General features: G+C 32.6%; 1 protein-coding gene across 1 annotated transcript in view; it reads right to left on the bottom strand.

Moving 5' to 3' along the window:
* LOC134683199 (uncharacterized) overlaps nt 1–25165 on the bottom strand; it is a 59018-nt gene extending 33853 nt beyond the window's left edge. Inside the window, exon 1 of the mRNA XM_063542351.1 lies at nt 25097–25165. The gene's annotated coding sequence lies outside the window, so the exon portion shown is untranslated. The remainder of the gene's footprint in view (nt 1–25096) is intronic.
* Nucleotides 25166–25838: the final 673 nt, after the last annotated feature.

Consider the following 25838-nt stretch of genomic DNA (forward strand, 5'->3'; position numbering starts at 1 on the left):
ATCAAAATAGCTGTTTAAGTCTTTTTTAATCCGTCTTACCGTCAGAGTTACAAACAGTAATCTGCTTTAAATTTTGTATTTCAAGGCTTTTAATTTAAAAAAAAGAATATATGTCCCATACGCTTACTAAAAAAATCAAAAGACAGACAAATACATCGTACACATTTACTATTATTTAAGAATTGAATGCGTCTTTTTTTAACTTCATTGGGGTGTAAAGGCGTTGACCGAAGTACATTTTGCGAAATTCCGCGCTTCATTCTAAAAATGTGCACACGGTCAACGTTTTTACAACCCTATGAAGTTACAAAAAGAAGCATTCAAAACTTATAATTACATTTTTTTTTAGATATATGATCATGGAAACACGAATTGTATATAACGAACATATTTAATTCACCTGTGCACTTTTTGTAAGACCACGTGTTATCATGGATGATAACGGTGTTATTGAGTGATGCAATTGCTGAAGGAATATCATGTGATGTGCAATTAGCCAATCAGACTAAAGTATTTTAATGAAACATACATCTAATGGAATTATATATAGTTAAAGACAAAAGTACAATTAAAAGAAACCGCTCCAAACTACATTCAAATCATCACCGTATACTCTCTTCATGATTTCAAGGGACAAAATTGGTAATTGACGGACGGACATACGTTTGTGTACACAGGCAAAATTGCAACGCATGTTTACCAGGTGTTCTTGAAAACGTATTGTAAACATGCGTTTCACCATATGTTTACCATGTGTTTTGAGTAACAGGTGGTAAACATGTGTTTGAAACCATGCGTTTCCCATATGTTTGAAAAACATGAGGTAAACATGCGTTGATGAACGCATGTGAAACGCATGTTTACAAAACACATGAGAAACATACGTTTGACCATATGTTTACCATATGTTTTAAGAAACACCTGGTAAACATGCGTTTGAAAACATGTGGTTTACATATGTTTGTAAAAACACCTGGTAAACGCATGTTTTGAGTAACACCTGGTAAACATATGTTTAAAAACAGGTTGTTAACGTATGTTTTGAGTAATACCCTACAAACATATTGATGTTTAAAAACATATGTTTTCAGATTTTATATGATTACTTAAGTTAAGGGGGAAAGCATTAAACTTCAAAAAGAGAGGGTATGATTATTTTTTTCTGACTCAGAAGTTTTTTTTTGCACACAGTGTGTACAAATTTAATTAGTTTTTCGACGCTATCAATCAAATTATTTTGTCAAAATTAAACACTATAAGGTATGTGGGAAATCCACATTCAGAATAATATTTTTGTCATCTGCTTGACTGACCAGAATATATTTTTTTTCATCAAATTGGGGGTCAGATTTTTTTTTTAAACACTCCCCCCCCTTTTTTTTAAGTTAAATGGTCTCCCCTTAGTAAGTGTCAGATTGTCTGAGGTAGTTTCTGTCTTGTTCAATGAGGCTCTTTAGAATTAGTGGAAAGAAGCATTTTATCATGTTAAAATCATGACAAACAATAGTCACTAAATTATGTTCCTCTAATCTGCCAAAGCATGCTACTAGAACAGTTGTAACTCTTGAGAATAAACGTCCTTCTCAATTTCTCTTTTCTATACAACATGACCAACTCAAACACTGTCACTTTAAAAAAAAAATATGACAACTAATTTTATCAAACTACTACCACATAAAAGAAAAAAGAAATGTCAGGCGCAGATTAAGGCGGGGGCGTGGCGGGCGTGCTCCCCCCCTCCCTAAAATTTGCAAAGCATGGGTTGACTTCAACATATTTAAGTATCAGAAGAGACCATTCCATGCTTTTTAACATTCAAAGTATATAAAACAGTCAGTTTAACAGAATCAACATGATTACTAATCAACTGACCTACGCTTTATTAAAGTTATTATTTCAAACGGGAAGGTGTCACACGCGTAGCTGCATTTGATGACAAATATAATAGGTTTTAGCAGTTAAAGTAAATACAAATGTTATATTGTATTTCCGGTTTTTATAATCAATTTCTTTGATAAATCGTAGTTCCAAAACATCCCTTACTCACTTTCAAAATTTCATCATGATGCGATCAAGAAAACAGTCGGCAGGTGAGATTCTTTCATAATATCCGTAATGAAAGATAGTGTTTCAAGCGGAAGCTTAGTTTATTAATTTGTATCTCTGTGTCTATATTTGTTTCTCACTTGCAAACCTAAAAATTTAGTCGAATTCTGTACCGTATTGCATGCTTGGCATCCCAAGAAAATAAAGATATCTGCGTAAATGCATCTCATTCTGATTTTAATTGTTTTTAGCGAACACAGTAAAGTCTGGCACAACCTGCGAAAATCAAGAGTAAAAAATCCCAGATATTATGGAAGGACAATTAAAAAATAAAAAATCTCTGGTAAAAGTAGAAATTTTCGTTTGCAAAATATATTGGTCAGGTGAGCAATTGTGAAGAGGGGGGGCAAGGGGGGTCCCCATAACAGCAAAACAGTGAATTGATTTGGTGAAAAACAGATAACAAGGAATTGAAAAGGGATAATAACAGATAACAGTAAATGAAATATGAAAATAAATCTGTCCAGGACCAAACCAGTAGATGACTCGTAGATCTTAGTATATAACTTGTGGTATGGACCTAGAAAATTGTAATTTGTGTAAACAAAACGTGTCGGACGTTGAGGCAGTTCTGCCTTAGTTGATTGTTTTCCGTAACTTGTACAATAAGTTATAGTATGCATGTTGATTTTTTTCTGAACGAAATTACAAGGTTCTGTTTTTGATATAGGGCAGAGACATATAATACAAGTATCATATGTCTCTGTATAGGGATATTTTTAACTTACTTATAAAATACAAAAATATCCAGATCAGTGGAGACAGGACATGTAACCTAAACATGCATGCCAGTTATAGTTATTCTGATAATAGAAATTGACTCAAGTGACAATTCTGATAGTATAATAGAAATCGGACCTAGTGAAAATTTGGATGACACCAAGTGAAACACAAATGATGTATCTTATGTGAAATTATAGAATATGGAAAATTTGGGCACAGCATTGAAGAAGCTGTAGAATTTTAAAAAGGTTATTTGTCAAAAAATTAAACTGAAGACACATCTGTATTTGAATCAATGATTTCTGAGCTTCAATTTTCGCCATTTGAAGCAGTTAAAAAGCTGTTAAAAATATGGTGGCCAGGGTTCTCTTTCATGTAAATGAAAAGAGAGGCAGTTTCACTTATAATATAAATGCTAAAAGAAAAAGATGTTGTATAATTCCCAAAACCATATTAAATCAAACCCACACCACTTAGTAATGTATTTAACAATTCAAAGGAGAAAACTAACTGTCTAATTTATCCACAAAATAGTGAACGAGAAACTTAGTAACACAGTAACAAACTACAACCACTGAATCCAGCCTCCTGACTTGGAAATAGGCACATACAGAATGTGACTGCTTCAACTTTAGCATGCTAGTTGGTGTCCAATCCTCCCCTTATCAGGGATAGTGGTGTAATAGTACAACATAAAGATTATAATGTGGTGATTGAATAAAAAAAATCTATAGGGTGTATCAATGCTTTTTTTATATAACAAAATCCATACTATAAGTTATTGTACAAGTAATAAGTGAATTATAATTATTTTGTACAAAATGCTACATGTTCAAAGACAATTGAATTTATTACAAAGGATAATAATAATATATACTGGAATGGTCCTGGGTCCAATTAATTTTATATGTTTATGTGATGTATGTTACTAAAATTCTTCTGCAAATAAAGGGCCACCCGATATCCCCAGTAGAAAGACTCCAATAGATATACATTGTAAGAAGATGTGGTAAGCGTGCAAATGAGACTATTATCCATTCAAATCACAATTTTCAATTATCTTCAATTTCTAGTACGATTGGCTGTCGAAATGCTAACATTCAAATTTTCAATAACAGTTAACAGCAAATAGATTATCACAATAACAGATAACAAAATAGAAAATAGTCCTATAACAGCTAACAAAGAATTAGACAATAACAGCTAACAGTAAATATATTTTCAAAATAACAGATAACAAAGAATTAAAATGCCCCATAACAGCATAACAGTTAAACCCCTTGCCCCCCCCCCCCCCCCCCTCTGTGAACTGTCTCGTCTCACTTTGCGTCCGTCTATCTGTAGATTGTTGTCAGACCTGTGTGGATTATGGCCGTTTCATTTTGAAACTTTAATTTCTTGCTCATTTTACTGCACAATAGTTCGAAATATCTACATTTCACCCCTTTGGAAGAATATTTTAATAATTTTACCTAAAAAAAACTCCAAATTTTTTTCGCCTCCCTCCACTCGGCGAATATAAAACTTTGCCCACCCCCTAACTGAAAATCCTGGATGCGCCCCTGAATGTAACAAACTAATTGAATAATAATAAATACAAGGTTCTGGATGAGGGTCCTTTATATCTTTAATTTTCAGACCATTAACATTTTCTCTGTTTCTTCATTTACATGTATAATGTGTCCTTTACTTTCAATAATTTTCAATATTCAGTCTAATTATAATTTAGAAGTTGAACCCCATGATTCTCAAATGTTCTTTGTTCTATTTTTTGCATTTTTACTCTCCTCTTTCCTTTCTTTATTTTTTCTCATTATTCTGCACTTTAATTTGTCCATCATTCTTTATTCTTTCCTCCCGAAACGGTTTCCAGACCCTCACTTTAGCAAATGTACGTGAGTACGCAAACCCGGAATTCTCACCGTTACCATTTTGTATACTATGACGCAATACTATGGACGCTCACGAGCTGCGGATGGAGGTTTCAATTTTTTTAAACTAACTGCAAGAATGGACAGAGTCAGAGATATATGGTATAAACAACTCTGGTTGTTCAAACTGATGGCCAAACCGATTAACAAATAAATGGAAATAGATAACTTGTAGATTCACTGGAAAAAAAACAGGGAACGATTGAAATGAAAGTCAACGCAACGGAAAGTGTTTTTGTTTTGATTGGTGACTTGCCACTTGGAAAGCACAAAGAAAGGTAAAAATAAATTTATCATTCACATTTTTTAAAATGGATTTTTAAAGCAGAAAGATGTAAGCATTAAATTCTCTCTCTGTCGACCATGTACCGCCACACCGTGCACATCGTCCATAGTCCATACTCTGTAAATAATTTAAGACATCTTCCATACTTCATGTACTTCAACTTTCAGTTCCATTGAGCATGATGAGTTTATATCATTATAGATGATATAACGATATAACAACAACTATTCAGCCATTACATTTTATATAGAAGTTCGTATTTCCGCCCAAGGCGACGTCACTGACAATACGACGTCGACAATAAACGTACAATAGTTGGAACGTTATGTTCCCGCGATAATCTCAACATACTGGGGCCGCGAAAAAGTAAAAATTATCACAATTTTCTAAAAAATCTCAATTGTCCATTGATAAATAATATCACTTTGAAATTGTCTCTTGCGTTGTGTTTTTCTTTGTAATACTGAGCAAATCATATAAAAACGGAAATTACATTTAGTGATTAAATTCAATTAAAGTCTCTCATGAAATAAAATAAAATTCAACTTTGAACTAAACGTGTAATTGTTTATGTTCATCGATTACATCACTGGTGAATCACTTCTGTATCGTCTCTCGGGCTTTTAGGCTAGCTTTTCGTTTCGGTCTGTCTTCCATATGTTCCTGCTCATCAGTTGGAGCGTTAGAATAGTTTGTCATCGTTTGTGTAACTTCCAACGGATATAATTTTTAACCATTTTTCATTAATTTCCATGATCTTTTACAAAAATCTTCTCCTCTGAAACTACCGGGCCAAATTATTCCAAACTTAGACACAATCATCTTTAGGGTATCTAGTTTGAAAAATGCGTCCGCTGACCCAGCATCAAACCAAGATTCCCATTTCATCAAAAATCATGGCCGCCACGGCTAAAAATAGAACATGGAGGTTAAATGCAGTTTTTGGTTATAACTCAAAAACCAAGGCATTTAGAGCAAATCTGACATGGGGTAAAATTGTTTATCTGGTCAAGATCTATCTGCCCTGAAATTTTAAGATGAATGGGACAACCCGTTGTTGGGTTGCTGCCCCTGAATTGGTAATTTTAAAGAAATTTTGCTGTTTTTGGAAATTATCTTTAATATTATTATGGATAGAGATAAACTGTAAACAGCAAAAATGTTCAGCAAAGTAAGATTTACAAATAAGTCAACAGGACCAAAATGGTCAGTTGACCCCTGAAGTAGTTATTGCCCTTTATAGTCAATTTTTAACCATTTTTCCAATTTAAAATTTTTAAGTTTTTAAGTTTAAGTTCTTAGACCACATATTTATTCTGTGTCAGAAACCTATGTTGTGTCATCTATTTAATCACAATCCAAATTCAGAGCTGTTTCAAGCTTAAATGTTGTGTCATACTTGCTCCACATGTTCAGGGTTTGACCTCTGCAATCTTATAAAGCTGTGCCCTGCAGAGCATCTGGTTTACTAAACATAGGTACATAAGATAATCCTTAAATCAGTAAATTGTAATAAAATCAATATTTTAATTGTTTTAATTTCAGAGGTCATTTTTCCACAAAAACAAGCTAATATATGTCAACATGGTCAATGGGCCTGATGAAGTTGAGTTTTTTTTTACTTTTGGGAGAAATGGAACATATATAAGTGAAGAAAAGTAAAGAAAAGGGGAAAATATTAGACACCAGCATGAGCAAGTTAAGACAAGGTATTATGTTATATAGAATATATATATATATTTATCATATACTTGAGACTAAATAACATATGATTTTTACCGTATGATAATAGCATAGAATTAACGTATATTCCATTTTTTTTCGAATTGGTGCTTAGCGGGCTGATATGAAAAGTTTATCACATGCTTCGATTGTTATCACATGCCTCTCCGTAATGTTATCACATGGCATTCCGGTAATACTCGGCAAATTCCGGAAAATACACCTCAATAATACATTTTCAGTGAAAAACATTTCAAAGTAGTGCATAAAACAATTATTTGGATACTGGAAAGTGTATTGTGTAAAATAATATAAAAAATAAACAAAAACAAAAACAAAAGCAAAAACAAAAACAAACAAATTATTCAATAAATTCATTTTTTAAAAGGTTCAAACCTTATTTAGAAAGCTACTTTAAAAAAGGTTGACTTTTCCAAACAATGTTCATTATGTGTATTGTTTAATTAATTTGTTTGTCGATTTGTCCATGTTAAAATGTATATATTTTTTTCTGTTGAGACATATGATAGAAAGATTCATATCGAATGTACAAAAATTTGGGTCCGACGTCCATGAACTTTTCACTCTTTGAACTTCTTTTCTAAAAGGATCAATATATGAATCTGTCACTTTTCTTTACTGTTGAAGCATATGATAAAAAGATCATAACATGTCATTTTTCATATCGCATGACACTATTATCAGCCCTCGGTCAATATCAGCCCTCGAGCCATGCGGCTCTTGGGCTGATAATACATGCGATATGAAAAATGCCATGTAATAATCTGATAATATGAATGTTTTATCAACTTGTGACCTCAACCAATCAAATTATATCACCACTAAATGAAGTGGGTGGTAAACAGGATTTTCCTTGACCAAATTCACATGTAAACATTAAAAAATAACATAGAAAATATGATAAACAAATTCAAATTACCACCTTAGCAATTCAGCAATTTTATCGATAAAAAAGTGTCACAATGCCATCATCGCACTTCGGCTTAATCAAAATTTGCGCTACTGTGTTAATCCATTGCACATCAGCCAATATTCGTGGTGCAGAATTAATGCTACATGTGGGATTACAATGTTACTTTTGAATTTCTTTGCCCTCAACAACAAAAAAGTAGTAAAATTTTAAACATAATTATTTTGCAATTTGGATTATTAGGAAGTTTTACAAAACACATTAAACATGTACCTTTATGCTTTAAAAATGACATGTAAAGTATATCAAGCAATTTTATCTAGAGAAAGGTGACAGTTGAGGATGCAAACAGAAATTGTAGTTATTTGAGAAGAAAAAAAAAATCACTGTTTAAATAGGTATTCTGATATATGTGATTTTCAATGGTTTTAACTTTTTAGTTCCCTTTGAAGGCTTTCTGTGGTCTGTCCATCCAGTTTTTCTCACTTTTTTATGCCCCTTTTATATGTATGGGCATTTTGTTTCTCGGTTTGTGCATTGGTTTCTCTGTCTGTCTTTCTTCAGGTTAAAATTTTTGGTCAAAGTAGTTTTTGATGAAGTTGAAGTCCAATGATATGATCTGTCTAAATTTAATGCCAAATAAGAGCTTTGTTCCCAATTTCATGGTCACTGAACAAAGAAAATGATAGTGCAAGTAGGGCATTCATGAACTAGTCTATGGACACATTCTTGCAGGAATTGTTTCTTCATGCTTGAAGATATTGATATGATATTGTTTTATCATGACAAGTAACAGATCCAGTTTAATTTTTAGCTTACCTGGCCCGAAGGGCTAAGTGAGCTTTTCTCATCACTTGGCGTCCGTTGTTGTCCGTCGTCGTTGTTAACATTTTACATTTTGAACTTCTTCTAGAGAACCACTGAATGGAATGAAACCAAACATGGCATGAATGTTTCTTATGAGATGCTGACCAAGTGTTGTTACTTTGTAGCCGATCCATCATTCAAGATGGCCGCCAGTGGGGGACTTAGTTTAACATAGGACCCTATGGGAAATGCATACAAATGACTTCTTTTAGAGAACCACTGAATGGAATGAAACCAAACATAGCATAAATGTTCCTTTCTTAATGAGGTGCTGGCCAAGTGTTGATACTTTGTAGCCAAATTTTATCTTTTTTTTATATGATTTCAAAAACCCAGGTAGAATCAGGTGAGCGATACAGGCTCTTGGGAGCCTCTAGTTTTTTCTGGTGTAATGATTTTGAGCATAATAATGGTCCTTGGTCTTACAAAATTCACTTAAATAATTAGTTTTCAACACTTTGATTTGATATTTGTTATATAGTTTACACATGTTACACCATGACAAGTTATACTGTGGATTCATTTATTTTTGTGGGTACCAATTTTCGTGGATTGAGGAAAACTTACAGGTTTGTGGATATTTAATTTCGTGGTTTTGCTGAAGTCTGCATACAAGCCATAGGAAAAATTGTCATTCGTTGAACTTTTAATTTCGTGGTTCAACTGTTCACACGAAATCCACGAAAATTGGTATCCAACGAATAATAATGAATCCACAGTAGATAAAGTTAGAAATAAAATTTAACTGGTAGGGGACTATATTATAAGTAATATGGTTAGCTACAGATCCATAGAGGGTTAGTGAAATCCATAGGGGGTGAGGCCAGAGGCCAAATCCCCTATTAATTTTATTCACCCTCTATGGATCTGTAGGGTGTCAGTAGTTAACCGTATATATAACAAATTTATCGGACACCAGACTTTTGTTCTGCGTTCTGTTGAAAAAATTAACAATGAAATACAACAACATTAATAGATGAAGTCACCATTAACGTGTCATGGACCTCTTATGAAACTGACTAACCCCAAACTGTCTCATAGGGGTCACCACGTGATGGTGTTTAACCAATCACAACGTGATAATTCAGCTGTGGTCCGATAAATTGTAATGCAATACTGACAGAATGCTTGTAAATATACAGATGTTCATGTATCACTGTAAGTAATAATAATATTAACCTTAATTTGATTATTTTGCTTGTTTTAAAATCAAAATATATTGATAGTTAGTTGCTGTTGTTATAAAATTTGCATCTTGCATTTATTTCAGAATCAGCCATGGAAAGAAACTGTTAAAAGAAGAAAAAAAAGATGAAGAAATAGACTTTAACTTTTGTTACATATATGTACATTTGATTATACTGTTAACAAATTTTTAAAATATATTCTGTTACCAAAGATGAGAATTTATTATCAATCATGTCATTTTAAGAAAACATAGGTATAGGAAGATGTGGTGTGAGTGCCAATGAGACAACTCTCCATCCAAATAACAATTTAAAAAGTAAACCATTATAGGTTAAAGTACGGCCTTCAACACAGATGTATAGAAATGGGTTTAATTTTAAGCTGATGGGATGGTTAAGGGGTTCTCATCTTAATGATATAATATATTTGTAACACAAGTGCTCTTAAAAATCCTTAAAAAACTCATGTCAAAGTGCAAACTGTAAAGCTGTAGATTCTTTATTGATTAAAACATCTGCATTCAGTCGAAATGCGCATATGATGCAATAGAATTGATACCATGAAAGTTTTATTTCAAAAGAATAATTCACATCATGACATGTTTTGTTCATTTATCCTACATGTTATTAGAACACCTCAGTTAGTCTGGAAGTGTTTGCCTTGAGTGCAGGAGGTTATTTAAGGTTCAAACAGGGACCGAGTCAATGCAAAGACTTGGAAAACTGGTATAAGCTGCTTTGCTAGGCAAAAAGCATTAAGAAGTAAGGGCAGACTGAATCAACACATAGTCAGAATTTTGTGTCCAGGTAGGGAGACATATCTTCCTGCAAACTATTACTTTGTGAGTTAGGGTGTCAGTCTTATACAAATTAGGTTTGGATCTCATTTCTGATTATCATGATCTCATATCCTGAATATGCATCTGACCTGCAACTGGAAGTAAAGCAACCATCATCCAAACATATGTTTACCATACAGTTTATGATCATCTGTTAGCCATATGTTCTCAAACATATGGTTACCATGAACATGCGTTTATCATGTGTTTTCAAACGCATGTTTCACATAAACATCCGTTTACCACGTGTTTTCAAACGCATGTTTTCCATAAACGCATGTAAACAATACGTTCTCCAAACATGCGTTTAACGTACGGTGCTCCAAACATGCGTTTCTGACATGTTTAGAAACGTACAGTAAATTCCTGGTAAACATGCGTTTACATGCGTTGCAATTTTGCCTGTGTATGTCATAGTTATATAGTAATAATAGCATTCGTAGGTATAGATGGAAAATGTTGAAAGCAATTGAAAGGACGTACCTACGAAAAACATACATTATAGGACTAATATATGCCGTAAAAAAGATTAAGATATTCAATACCATCATTTTCCATGAGATAACTATTCATTAAGTCCAACAAAAAAATAGATGACCAATTACAGATTACCTTACGGCCTTCAACAATCAGCAAAATAGATACCATTTAGTTAACCAATGGAAAATGGGAAATGTGAGACAATTCAAAAGATTAAAATGGTCTGATGTATACTACAACAATAACTTAAAATACATATGACAGACAATAATGGATCCATGCCTTGGGTCACGGGACACAGGGACAGTCCTTCAAATTCAATTTATATAATGCATCTATTAAGCAAAAAGTGTACGTCCCTGATAAGAACACATCAATATACACAAAGATAACTAGCACAACTCATATAAAAGGCAAGGCGGGCACATTTTATTTGTATTCTTATTTCAGTTGGTATAGCAATATTGCATCTCTTGGTTGCTGTCTGAATTACTTTTCACTACAAATCTTTTTCATTAGATGATTTTCCTCACATATCCGTTTTAGTTTGTATTAGGTCAGCTAAAGATAAACTTTATTTCGAGTCCCATTCATCATCTAAGAAAAACCGATTCGCATCGTATTGATGACTGAATCATTTCAGAAAAAAAATACTGCAAAAAGAAGAAGATATAACATATAACTTTATTGATGTCTTTATACGTTCTTTTAAATACCTATTGATTGACAATTCTCTTTCTTTTCATAAAAATATCCGATAAATTACAAAGAAGGAAATGCACTCACTGTGACTATCGTTTTTTATTGAAGCAATTTCTGTCATCACACACAGTAACTACCTCGGTTTCATGTTAACATATTGACAGATGAAAAAGGCAAATCCATCCATTCGGATAGAACGGAAGTAAAGAATTAAAGAGAACTTTCCCGCCTGAATGACTACTCCGTCCCTAATTAATCTCGACATGCAGACAAAATTGATGCACCGAGCTTCTACAGAAAATGTTCATTGATTCATAAAAATGAGAAATAAGTACGCATTAAATGATTCTTTTTCTGGTAAAAGTGCAATTTGCATCGGAATTCTGAGGATTTCAAACAATACATAATGAGGGTAATCACCAATTAGACCAATACACTTTGACTTTATAATCCGGATATGGGAGAGGTTTAGAATTTAATGCCATATAGAAAGCATTTCTTGTGCGTGGTTTATATATTCATTACGCAATATTGCTATTAAGGCTCATCTTTTTTTTTTTACTTGTATTGTAACAAATGATACCACGTTGTTCGTTAATTCCGCCTGAACCGCCATGATGAATTTAATGTAAATGTGGGAGGTCGTTAAAAAGAATCCTTTCGGATCAAAAATTTTAAAAGCTCATTGGTATTTTCTAAATCCCAGTTTTCAAACACGCTTCATTTAAAATATCTTCCAGATGCAAGGATCATGTCTTCGCTAAAATAAAGCATCCTCATTTTCAAATTACATAAAAGATCGTTTAATTTCCAATTCTACAACTAAATCGGCATTACATTTACAGTCTGTACTCAATAATCTAAGTCTATTAATTTTTTTTACCTAAATGCTAAAAGACATCACAACTATACTGGTACATGTACTTACCGTAACGCACCCAAGTCGGCTTTTTTAGTACTGTCAATAACAGATTTTCTGTTGAACAGTGTTTTTTTTTCACGTGAACATATATACCAATTGACACATGAGAATGGTTTCACTAGCACAATTGAAGAGGAGTCTATCATGAGGTCATTGTTTTAATTTCCGGAAATGAAGAAGTGTTTTGTAACTCATTTATTTTCATTAACAATATGAAGGCTTTGACGAATCTCGACGTTCAAAACGTTTTCATCAATCGTTATATTAGATTGGATAGAACTGTTACTTTTCGAGTTTAACCTGAGTGAATCATGAATATTGTTGAATGCGAGTTTTCTCGGTGCCATTCTCGTGGTCATTTGTGGATTAGTAATCAACCAAATACCATATTTCACATATTTAAAGATCTAAATGCACGTATTCTGTGAGGTTCATAAGTGTACAAATGTATGTCATTTACCAAAATTTGAGCAGATTCTTGATTTCTTTTCTTTCGATTTGAGACCGAAACGAACCAATGCACATATAAGGCAAAAGTCCGAGTCAGCCTTTTCCCGCCATTTATTAAAACTTAAATATCACGAAAAAGAGCTTCATATCCTAGCTATCATTATTTTTAGATTATTTTGTTCCTTAAGTTTTACTCTTTCTACGTATACAAATGTAATTTCAATTCTAAATTCTTTATTGTTTTTAATTTCTCATAAGGACAATGCCATCCTTAATAAATTTCTTTTTAATATAATTGTTCGACGATATTGACATAATAAAACAAAATCACAGCTGAAAACTCAACATATATACTTATTACCGTAGTAAAGAATGTCTTCAGTAACTTATTGTCAGCTGAAAGTACTACATGAAGAAATATTTGTACAAGTGTCATGCACGTTAATAAATTGAACCAAACAATTTGTTTTAAACTTTAATAGTGGCCATTAAAGATTTTAATACAAACGTCAAAAACTTTACAGAAAAAAATACCGTGTTTTGCAATACCAAGTACAGTACCTTATCACGAAATTCATATACAAAATTTAAAGAAAAAATGTTTTAGTCAAATAGTCAATATTCAAACTGTATCCTTGCGTCAACACTCTATTCAGAATATGCATGAATTTTTCAAGATGTTAAAATGCGAATATATATAAAATAGGAAATTGAATTGTATATATATATAATCGTGCCGTATTGATCGTACATTACTAATATGCTTATCTGTCAATATTTATATAAACTGTATATTCTTTAAATATGCTCGCACCAACCTCTACACTGCAAATATTGCAGACGCCTGACGCGTCTGGACGCGTTCCAATTTTAAACACACTATGTTCAGTTATTAACATTAGTGTTCCACATTGAACGTCTGCGTTAAAGAAAATAACACATTGTGTTCAGTCTTTTAACGCACATATTCAAGACAAGTGTTCTAAATTGAACACTAAAAATGTTCTTATATTGTAATGGGGAGTGAAAAAAAATTTCATCATTTCAGAGTCAAACAGACGATGAATAAGGGTGATTCGTACTATGATTTGACGATAAATGTATTTTAGCTGTATCGGCATATAAGCAAATTATAGTTTGGTAAAAAAAAAAAATGAAACATTTTACAAGAGCGTATTTATAAGCGTGCAAATGATTGATTTTTAATATGAATCTTTTTCTAAACGACTTAAGTTCTTAAGGTATTTTTTTTAACAATGTAAATGCGTAAATGCTCATGAAAACGTTGCTCTTGTAAAAGCGTTCTGGTGTCGAACATGATGCGTTCAAATTTACCATTTTCCCTGAACGCCATGTGTTCCAAACATATCCGCGTACATAGCAGCGCGTGACGTATTAATGTACCGGAAGTTTGGTTTTTGATCGTGATTGAAGAAGCTTCACTGAAGAAAATTAGCAACAACACTTGATATAATAGGTATGTTTATCTATATTTATCTACACATGACGAACATAAAAAATATTTTTTTTAGTCATGAAATCAACAAATGTCTACTTGGACAGGACACACTGAAGTATAAATGGAAGAACGTTTTGTTCGAACATAAAACTGCCCCCTCCACTTCCACTTAACTGTGCTGTCATAATTCGATTAAAAAAGTAGCGGTTCTTTGAGAGATTACATTCAAATTATCATGTTGAAAAAAAAAATTAACCTCTGTTTTATACGTAAATGATGATATCGTTGCTATTGTAAATGTGTTCTGGTCTCGAACATGATGCGTTCAAGCTAATCGTTTTCTCCGAACGCGATGTATTCCTAACACGACTCAAACATTGTGTATAGAAAGCATTAAGAAGATCAAACGATCATCTACACTTTTGAGGATGTACATTTTTTAATTAAATAAAACCAATGCATAAAGATTTGTTCACAAATGCAAAAACTGTCATGACATTGCAATTTCAAGACAGAAGTTTGTAAAAAAAGGCATACTGCAACACTAATTTTAAATTTCTCATGTATATGTTATTTATAATAGCTTTGTAATTAGTAATTCATTTTAGCAAATGTCCACCCTTGTGCACTGCATTCATGTATTGTAATGTATTCCTATGTTACTTTTATAGGGTACAAACCCAACTATACTGTACTTAAGGGTAATTGTTCGTGCATACCTCGAGAATAAAGAGAACATGTTGCAGTTCAAGAGATGACTACTTATCCTGCACCATAAAAGTACTATTATATGTAAGTTTAAGAATTTTGAATAGGAGTGCATGTCCATTGACTTCTCACAAGTGTTGTTATTGCAGATTTATCAATAAAATGTGCACCATTCACTTGTTTACATTAATCAGAAAGATATTTGAGCTAAATTTGATGCAATTACATCATCCGTCAATTATCCGTATACAGATCATAAGTGAAAAAATTACTAAATATCTTTCAAAATAAAGGCAAATGGTAATTAGTTTCTTGAAATGTTAGCAGTTAATTTAGTGACAAGTCTAAGTTGACGATAAAGTTTTGCCTAAAAACATAATAGCACTTGCTGGACACTTTCTATCATTTTTTTTTAAAAAGATATAGAGCACGAGAGCACATTTGACCACTCAATTACCACTCATTGGCAAATGCATCTTATCTTATAATGCTGACAAGTATAATGGAATTACAAAAACGAAATAAGATTTTCTAATATTCTTAAGGAATGTCGACATGATGAATAATTTGTTTACTCATACACTTCATATTTCACATTTTAGAACTTACGGTTGATGGATAACAAGGTTAAAGAGTAGTTAACCCAAGGAGACGAATCCTCTAAAAATGGAAGCTCAAAATCAGTTGTAAATGACTCAAATCATGTTTAAAAGTGTCCAAGGAAGCAGTGTTACATGAACACCGACTCGACTACTAGCATCATATACACAGGGTATTTTATGTTTGATATTGACTATCTGAGTGCTATGCAGCCAGTGGATTATGGAACATTTTGGTGATAAAAGAGTCAGTGGCATCAGTATTTTGTAAAGAAATTCAGAACAGTTCTTGACGTAGGAAGTTGCAAACGATGAGTTAAACATAAGACACTTGACTTTGTTGTAACATAATAATTTTAAATATATGACGAACATTTTGTTTATGAGTAAATATTTGGACACATTTTGCAAATTACAAATGTTATATTTCTAACTTGTCTAACTTGTCATTTTACAGTTGCTTCAATATTTCACATTTTATTGTCAATTATTAATCAATTAAAGACGTTTTTAATCAATGAAAATATTTGTTTTACAAGACCACAATAATGTTTCAGAGAATATAACACTTTTTCTGGAACATGTAAAATTGTGTTCCAGTAATATACACTATGTGTTCTGGATATTAACACATATTTCTGGAACACAGTCCGAGCGTTCCAGAAGTGTTACAAGGCTTAGAACGCGTAACGGCATACAATTTTGCTCACAAGGACATGTTCCAGATTCAAACACTAGGCGTTCAAGAAGTACACGCTATCCGTTCAAGAATAACACATAGCGTTCGAAAGATGCACACATGATGTTAAAAACTGGAACACGAAAGTTAATATCTAGAACACTGTTACGCGTTCTAGATTCAAACACTAGGTGTTCAAGGAGTACACACTATCCGTTCAAAAATAACACACATAGCGTTCGAAAGATGCACACATAATGTTGAAAACTGGAACACCAATGTTAATATTGAGAACACCGTTACGCGTTCCAGAAGTGTTACAAAAGGGCGTTCAAAAAGTGTTCAGATTCTTAACACTTTTATTTACAGTGTATTCAGAATCTACATACATTTTTTCAAGATATGTAAATGCTTTTCAGTACTATACAATTCATTTAAACTATAATATGAAAATTGAATTGTATATACTATAATCGTGCGATATTGATTGTACAGTACACTAATATGTTTATCTATAACATTACAGCTACCATTTCACCTACGTCTTTATAGATTTTCATATCTTTTAATTGATACAATTTGAATACGCATGTAGTCTATAAATGCTATTTTAGATAGTGATGGCGAAACATAAATAAATTGAGCGTTACTATGTCCATAAACAACGGAAGTACAAATGTATGAAAGTAGTTTTTAGTTCTATTTAGGTCTTATAGGAAACGATTCGGTCAAATTCAAACCAGGATGTCAATGATGGGTTATTTAAAATTCCATAATTGCGATCGGTTATTAAAACAAATAAAATACAACAAAATTTCTGAATGTGAATAACAGCATGATTGATTATAGTGTTTTAAAACTTTGAATGTACTTCAGTCCCTACACGAAAACATGGATTATGTATTTTTATAACTTTCTTTTACAACTTCTAGAATCATGTAGATTGGTTGGTTGTTGGTTGTTTAATGTCCAGTGACAAATATTTCATCAATGTTCAAGACGATATTTGTTATGATAAGAATCATTTAGAATTGAGGAATTTATTATATATATACCTTCCTGATGCAAATGTCTGATTCCTACGGTGGCAGAATGCGGCCATGAAAGAAAAAAAAATATTTTGTTCCCTCAAGATAATATGTCGTTTCATCAAGATAGTTATATCGTTCTCTCAAGATGATATGTCGTTCCCTCAAGATGATATTTCGTTCCCTCAAGATATCATGTCGTTCCCTCAATATGTTATATCGTTCCCTCAAGATGATATGTTGTTCCCTCAAGATGCTTTGTTGTTCCCTTAACATAGCAATAGCAATACAATTTTAAAACTATGTTGAGGGAACAACATATCATCTTGAGGGCACGACATAACATCTTGAGGGAACAACATAGTATATTGAGGGAACGACATACCATCTTGAAGGAACAACATAGTATCTTGCGGGAACGGAATATCATCTTTAGGGAACGACATATTATCTTGAGGGAACGATATAACTATCTTGTGGGAACAACATAGTATCTTGAGAGAACGGGATAACTATCTTGTGGGAACTACATAGTATCTTGAGGGAACGACATAGCATCTTGAGGGAACGATATAGCTATCTTGTGGGAACGACATAGCATCTTGAGGGAACGACATATTATCTTGAGGGAACAACATTTTTTTTTCATGGCCGCAGTCTGCCACCGTAGATTCCTTACCCGGCTTTTTCTATATCTTTTTGTATATATGTGCAAATGCACTAGTGCCTTTTTTCAATCAGTTTTAGATTTTCCGATTTTTGGCCACGGGAATAATGAAGAAGTCATCTACTGTCTAAATACTCGACTTTTGCAGTACAGCGGGTAAAATTATAATGTTCTTCGAACAAATGAGTTTTACTTTTGTAAGTAAAGAATTATGATTACTACATTCATATCATTCGTGACAATGTGCAATGTAACACTTTGCTAAAACAGTGCATACGTAAATGTTGGTTTTGAAATACATCTTAAATGGTATATACATGTAATCTTTGTCAATATAGGAAACTTGAATATGGGATCATTGTTGACCGGTTGTTAAACTTCAAAATCAATAGTTTCTACCAAACAAACGATTCCCGTGTGAACAACTTGATGTTTGAATAATGCAAGTAATTTTGTGGAGTATTGGGAAATCTTTGAGCAATTATATGCTTTTTTTCGTTTTTAAAGACATCTAAATTCGTTAAGCGTTCTATTATGTTTTGTTGTAATGTCATGATTAGTGCTTTGATAAATATAAAAATTAAAACAATGACGGTTTAGAACTACATGTATATGTACAAATGTATGAGCATGTATATAGATCTATAGAAGAGATTACGACGATACCAAAAGGATATTCAAACTCGGTTATTGAAGACAAATGCAAAGGATAACAAAAGACAAGTGTTGCAGACTTTCAGCCTTTAAAACAGAACATAAAAATATTAAACGAACAACACGAATCCTATTATAAATCACTGGATTTTGAATTTGAATAAGATTTTTAAAATTAAAAACAATATTTGGCTTAAATGTACTTGTATCTAGTTTGTGTTACTAACATCGAAATGTTACAGATACTTTACTGAAATTGTTTGATGGAGGTTTGGTCTTCCTTTATATTTGCAAATGTACAATGACTTAACAATTTAAAACAAAGCTTCAATTTAAAAAAAAAAGTTCACTTTCCTATTGTTTCAGGCAACGACCAACCACGTTTTATTACTAACACTAAGTCTTACACAATCGTACCTTTCATTTACGTCAGGGAAAGAAAATAATATCTGCATTTTCAATATCAATATGACAAAATCATAATTATAGGTTTAATTTACAAAAAAAATAGGTTAACCAAATCACACCTTTCGTTTACGTCAAGGAAAGAAATATCTGCATTTTCTATATCAACACGTCAAAATCATTATTACCAACATGTTTAACATTTCGTGCGACCTTACAGTAAAGCAAATAAAACTATTGAGAGGAAAATACGTAATCTTAAGACTTTAGGCCTTCTACAAACACGGTAATGACAATTAACGTATTGATATATTTATTTAATGTGGTGATTACTGTCAATATAATAGCAATTACTATATTTTTGTAATACCATTATCACAATGTGTTTACAAATCACTTCGGAATATATTGACCCAGCACGACCGGTTCCGATCTACTTTTAAGTGCAGCAATGTTGCATAAAACATTCATTAGTCATTTGTTTAACGACTGTCCGGGGAGCTGAATAAACATCGATTTTTTTTGGTTCAGATAATGGCTTGAAAAATGATTTAACGATTCTGTACTCACAATGCTAATCGTATTTATCTTTTTGGCATGGCTACTGTTCCGGCCACTTCGAGACCCAGTGTGTTACCCTCGTCCGTTCATATGTCTGAAATTCAATTAACTTTTTTTTTCTTTCTTTTTTTCATTTCGTTATGCATGTACATGTAAATATTTATATATAACCAGCTGTATAAGAGTTTTGGGGTAATACAAGTACTAAAAAAAACTAACTTCCTACGAACTTACAATTTTCCCATTCGGGTGTCCATCGTATATGAAAATCGGGACAGTGTAACGCGGACAATAGGAATATACTTTATTTTCGTACTGAGATTTGAAACCCAGAACGCCTTCTGTGTAGATATAGGAAGATGTGGTGTGATTGCCAATGAGACAACTCTCCATCCAAATAACAATTTTAAAAAATAGGGTAAACCATTATAGGTCAATGTTCTGCCTTCAACATGGAGCCTTGGCTCGCACCGAACAACAAGCTATTTTAAGGGCCCCAAAATTACTAGACAGTGTAAAACCAACGGTTTAATGTGTCCATTTTTTTTTACAAAACCTGGATATTGTGTTTGTTTTTTTCCAACGTAGTCGGTATAGTTTCGGTTTGTCCCCTTTGAACTTTAAGACACTTAACTATGGCAACAGAATACGCGTGCTCGAAAATCCTTTCTGTGATTGGACAATATGCTGTCATGGTGGGTGATTTGGTTGTGTTTGAAAAAAACGTTTTAATAATTATATCGTGATGGAAAGCAAGTGTAAAACTATTTGAATATTTGAACTAGATCTTACAAAGATTTATATTTTTATTAAAATAATTGTTTCTCCAATAGCTCTTTGCATCCATGGCAGCTGTTTATTCGGGACAATTATGTAATTTTTAATGTAAACTTTGTTGTACGAACGTACATGAATTTTAGAACGCACCTGCGCATGTGAGATTTCCGCGGGGTTTTGGTGAATGTAAACAGAAAGATACGAGGACCGAGCATACTGAACACAAACAGAGAAAACGTTATTCATATGGAGATTTTAAAATTAAAGAGGTCCTGCATCATTTAGTCATTGTGCTTCTGAAGGTTATCATCGAAATTATAGTTTAATACTCCAATTTAAATACGTCGGATATCTTTTTTTAAAAATAGTTCTTGTTTTTTAATTCGGAGGGTTGCGCTGCAGTTGACGGTTACAAAAATGATTTTCAGTGAAAGTACAAGGCGTCATTATTGCTGGAAATATTTACAAAAAAAGATCTTCATGTACATGCGAAATTGAAGTTAATGGAATTCAAGCAAAAACATCTGTTCTTCCTCGACATGAGAGAATGATTGTCTTGTTGGGCAGGCATATTCCTTAAATTTATGTTTTCTTTTCTTTGTGGAAGACACTTATCTTTCCGATCAAATAATCTTCCTATTATCCTAAGTATTTACAGAAAACGGGAGTTACAAGACATTACAGGGCGATAAAACAGCAGCCAATCGCCAGTTTGATTTCAAAAATAATTGTCCAATTGTACAGATATTTTTCCTTATTTACTCATAACGATCAACAAGTATCGTAAACCACACAAGTATCGTTAACCGCTCGTAACAATATATTACGTATCATTCCTAAACTGCTCGAAATAATCCGTTAATAACTTGAAACATTTTTTATAACGATATGTAATAAAATAGATATATTACGATTTGTTTGCAGATTTATAAAAGTGCTTTTAGTTCGTGTGATGTTGGCTCTGTTGATTGTTACGATTTATTACGAATACTGTACGTGGAGTACTTCATAAAAACTAGATACGTATACTTTATGTGTTTTCACTTCGATTTGGGGGGGGGGGGGAATCAAAAATGCTTAATCGACAGGAATCGTGAATACCCGTACTTTATTCATACATGTAACTATTCGTTACAATAGAGGTAACCGGTGAGATCACGAACCAACGAATAATGACGAACGAACGATTTAGGAGCAGTGATTTTCATATTGGGTAAGATTTATTTAAATCAAATAATCGAATAAAATACCCCTCGACACCTCCCAAAGTTCCTTTCACTAGAAAACAACGATACAATACGTGCTTTCAAGTATAAGAATGGCTATATAACAATAAGACTAATTTTTAACTTATATACCGGAAGTGCCTATGTACGAATTAAAACGAATTAGTACGTACAAATGTATACCTGTGGTGGTCTACACTTTAATAGTCACGTGGAATGATAACATGATTTAATCATGGGGACAATCTATTAATTAACCACGGTGCATGTGTTTGAAAGAAAAACATATAGAAGATATTTAATATATATATGTCACGTGTTCAAAAAATGAATATTTTAACTAGTAGGGACCGACCATTCAACTTGAAAAAAAAATTACGCGGCGCGACAATTTTTTTTTTTTTTAAATTTAACACTATTTTTTTTGTGGTAACTATCCAAGATAAGATTTTTTCTCACCCGCACCACCTTTTCATGTTAATCACAAATTTCTTGTAGGCTTACAAGAAATTGCAATCAATAATAAAATAAGATCAGTTAGACACCCCACCCCAATTTTCCCCCGTCTTTTCCCTATATATTTTATTTTTAATATCGCAGTTAAAGCGGGTATCGACTATCTATCTTTGAGGGTATAAGGAGGCAATCATTTGATTCTGAAGGGACCGGCCGGGCAGATTTGGTCAGTCAGATTATTTCTTTTAGAAAAAAAATCAACTGCTACACGCCAAATTATTTATTACACATGTATCATTTTACTGTATAATATAATTTGGACGCCAGTTTATTTAAGGTTGGAACCAGCATATTTATTACTATTATTTTCCTGACCAACACATTTATTTACGTGACCTGCCAGCTCCGATCCTAGAATCTAAGGGTCGTCTGCTAACCCCTATTTAGTATGCAGTATTGCTGGTATCATTTGGTATATTTGGTCCGGGAAAAATAAAAAAAATTGGAACTTTAATAATACGCTGGAATTATAAAATTATGTTATTATATCTTATTTGTTTATTCTGCGAAAGAACACATAATGTATCTATATGAAGTTTCCTGTTATGTATTATGTATTCGATTTTTTTTTATTTTCCCTAAGTACAAAGAGTAGAAGGAATTTCCCCTTTTTTGTTATTTAGCTCATTGTAAACAATGATTCGAATTAATACAAATTTTCAGTTTATTCTTGCTAAAGCTTTGCATGTATGCGCCCAAGGAGGGGTTACTACCTATATACAAGTATATATATACAGACGTTCCGCTAGAATTGGTCATTTTTCAACTTGTCAAACACATGACTGGGTATGAAATTTAAACCTTATTCTATGACTTGGCCGGTAATTTCAGGCCTAAGAAATAACTAGGCGAAACCTATCAGGCGAATGTATGATTGGGGCAGAAATTTTGAATTATATATATAAGAGACCAGTCATTTAAATTGAAAATGGGGCTGGGGGAAGGGCATGTTCAAGGAAGGACATGTTCAATTTTCTCGTCAGAATTTTTTTTTGTCTCTGCCATTTCTAGCCATTCTTTATTCGTGTAGTCTTTAAGAATTTGGAATCAAGTTGTTTATTAAAAAAAATATCCCCCTTTTCCATGCAAGTTAACTCATCGGAACCTAAGTTCATGTTCTGGTCACAATTTCAACGCGAGATGTGTGGTTTGGGAGATTTTGGTACTGCATCCAATTAAAGTTGTTACTTGTTTTTAAAAGCTTAAAGTTTGCGATAATGATAAATAAGAGAGCGTATCTTTTTATCTTTTTATGATTTCCTTATGGCCTTTTTATTTCAGCCCTACAAATCAAACAGTCGTTTCCTTCTATAGGTGCTGGCCAAAATTATGTTTTTTTTACCAAAATCAGAATCAGAATTTGTTCTAAAAAATATAACCACCTCCACTCCAACCAGAAAATACTCCGTGACTGATGACGGCATACAAAATAAAAAATAATAAAATAGGCAGTACGCGTATCAATTAATAAAAAAATGCACTTATAATCAAAGCGAGATACTAATGAACAGTTAGGCATCCGAACTTGAAATTAATGATCCCGCTTCGTTTCATACGGCAAATTAGGTGATACTTGCGTGATTCGTACGTGATTCGTGATCTCACCGGTTACCTCTAATACATTAACAGTCGTTACTAAAACGTAAAAGCTTCGATTGAAAATCAAATCTGCAAAACCCGTACAAATTGTCCTAAAACATGGAAATTGCTCGGAATACCTCATAATAACTCTTAAATTGGTCATACAATGCCTAAATAACAGGAGCTTTTAGGAATCCGGGGTTTGTACGGTCGGTAAGGACTCGTCAGAAAATATGTGAATAGGTATGGCTTTAAGTTGGTGTATTCTTCGACAGAAATGGCAGTACTGATAGGACAGCGAACTTACATTTATAAGTTATCAAATGCCCTAAAAAAATAAAGGTTCAGTTATTTAAGTTTGAGATGATGAAGAGCCTAATGTCCATTGTTTATTTGCAGTTTAAATTCATCACCATACAGAGTCACTTAAAAAAGTTGTTGGTCTTTACTAAACTTATTATTCTTATGGCTTAATGCGACAACTATGATATTCTTTTGACATTGCTTTTATTATACATGTATGTAGAATGCAATATAACTCGAAGTGCGTTTGTTTGCACTTTGCTGACTGCAAATTTTTACTTCAAAATGTCATCATTAACCGATTGAATTAGTATACAATTAAATCTCAGCCCAGACCAAAAACTATATTGAAAGTACAGCTTACTTTTAATACGAACATTTTGTGTTATTAAAATTTGCATTTACAAAATATTAGAAATTATTATAAATTAAGGAATGTATCTCCCTCATGCAAAGCTTTGATTCCTTTCACGGATTTGGCTATACTTTTTGGACCTTTTGGATTATAGTTCTTCATCTTTTATATAAGCTTTCGATTTCAAATATTTTGGCCAGGAGAATCACTGAAGAGACATGTATTGTCGAAATGCGCTTCTGGTACAAGAAAATTGGTATCGTTAATGTTATTCTAAAGATTGTGACAGTTTTTACAATTATAACGTAAAATTTATTCTCGGATTTCTTTAATTTACATGCTCGAAGATTTTTTTAGAAGATCCACCAAATCCGAACCAATTTCTATCGTATTTGTACATTTTATATTTAGATTTTTTTTTAGCAAACTTACCTGTAGGCTCATGTGAATTAAAACAATACATCCTGAACAAATAGATGCTTACTAAACATTATCTCTTCATACTTTAAGGACTTTTACATAAATCAATAGCTTATAACTCCGATAAATGACAGTATTGATAAATTAAAACAAGTCAACCTAATTGGTTGACCAAAAAAATTGCAATTAGATTGACCAATGAAAATTAGTACTTCATATATTAATTTATTGATCGTGTATTACTAGTTACAACATTACTTATATATTTTAGCGAATAATACATAATACGACAATATTGAAAACAATAATAAAAAAAAGCATTCAAAGGCAAACAAAATTACATATCAAAGCAAAGCACAGACGCAAAATGCAGAAATATATGTTCATGCCCCAACTACGATGGTAGAGGGGCATTATGTTTTCTGGTCTGTGCGTCCGTTCGTCTGTCCGTCCTGCCTCAATTTTGTTAAATGACTGTAAGGAGCATATGAAGTCTAATATGAAAAGAACAATTATGAGTGTAATGGGGCAAAACATTTTACCCTGTATTGACGGAAAAAAAACCCAAGAAGTCCGAAAATGTGACACAAATTATGAAACATCATTATAGAGTGGAATAACATAATACACCTTAAATGACTTTGTGTTGTCTAAAGAACAATTTTGATGTTTTAAAATGTTAATAGTGCAGTTTTACCGATTTCAAGTCATCTAGTATTTGATGGAACTCACATTTACAACAAATTTTGATAAA

Source organism: Mytilus trossulus, chromosome 9 (genome assembly GCF_036588685.1).
Source record: "Mytilus trossulus isolate FHL-02 chromosome 9, PNRI_Mtr1.1.1.hap1, whole genome shotgun sequence".
Classification (NCBI taxonomy): Eukaryota; Metazoa; Mollusca; class Bivalvia; order Mytilida; family Mytilidae; genus Mytilus; species Mytilus trossulus.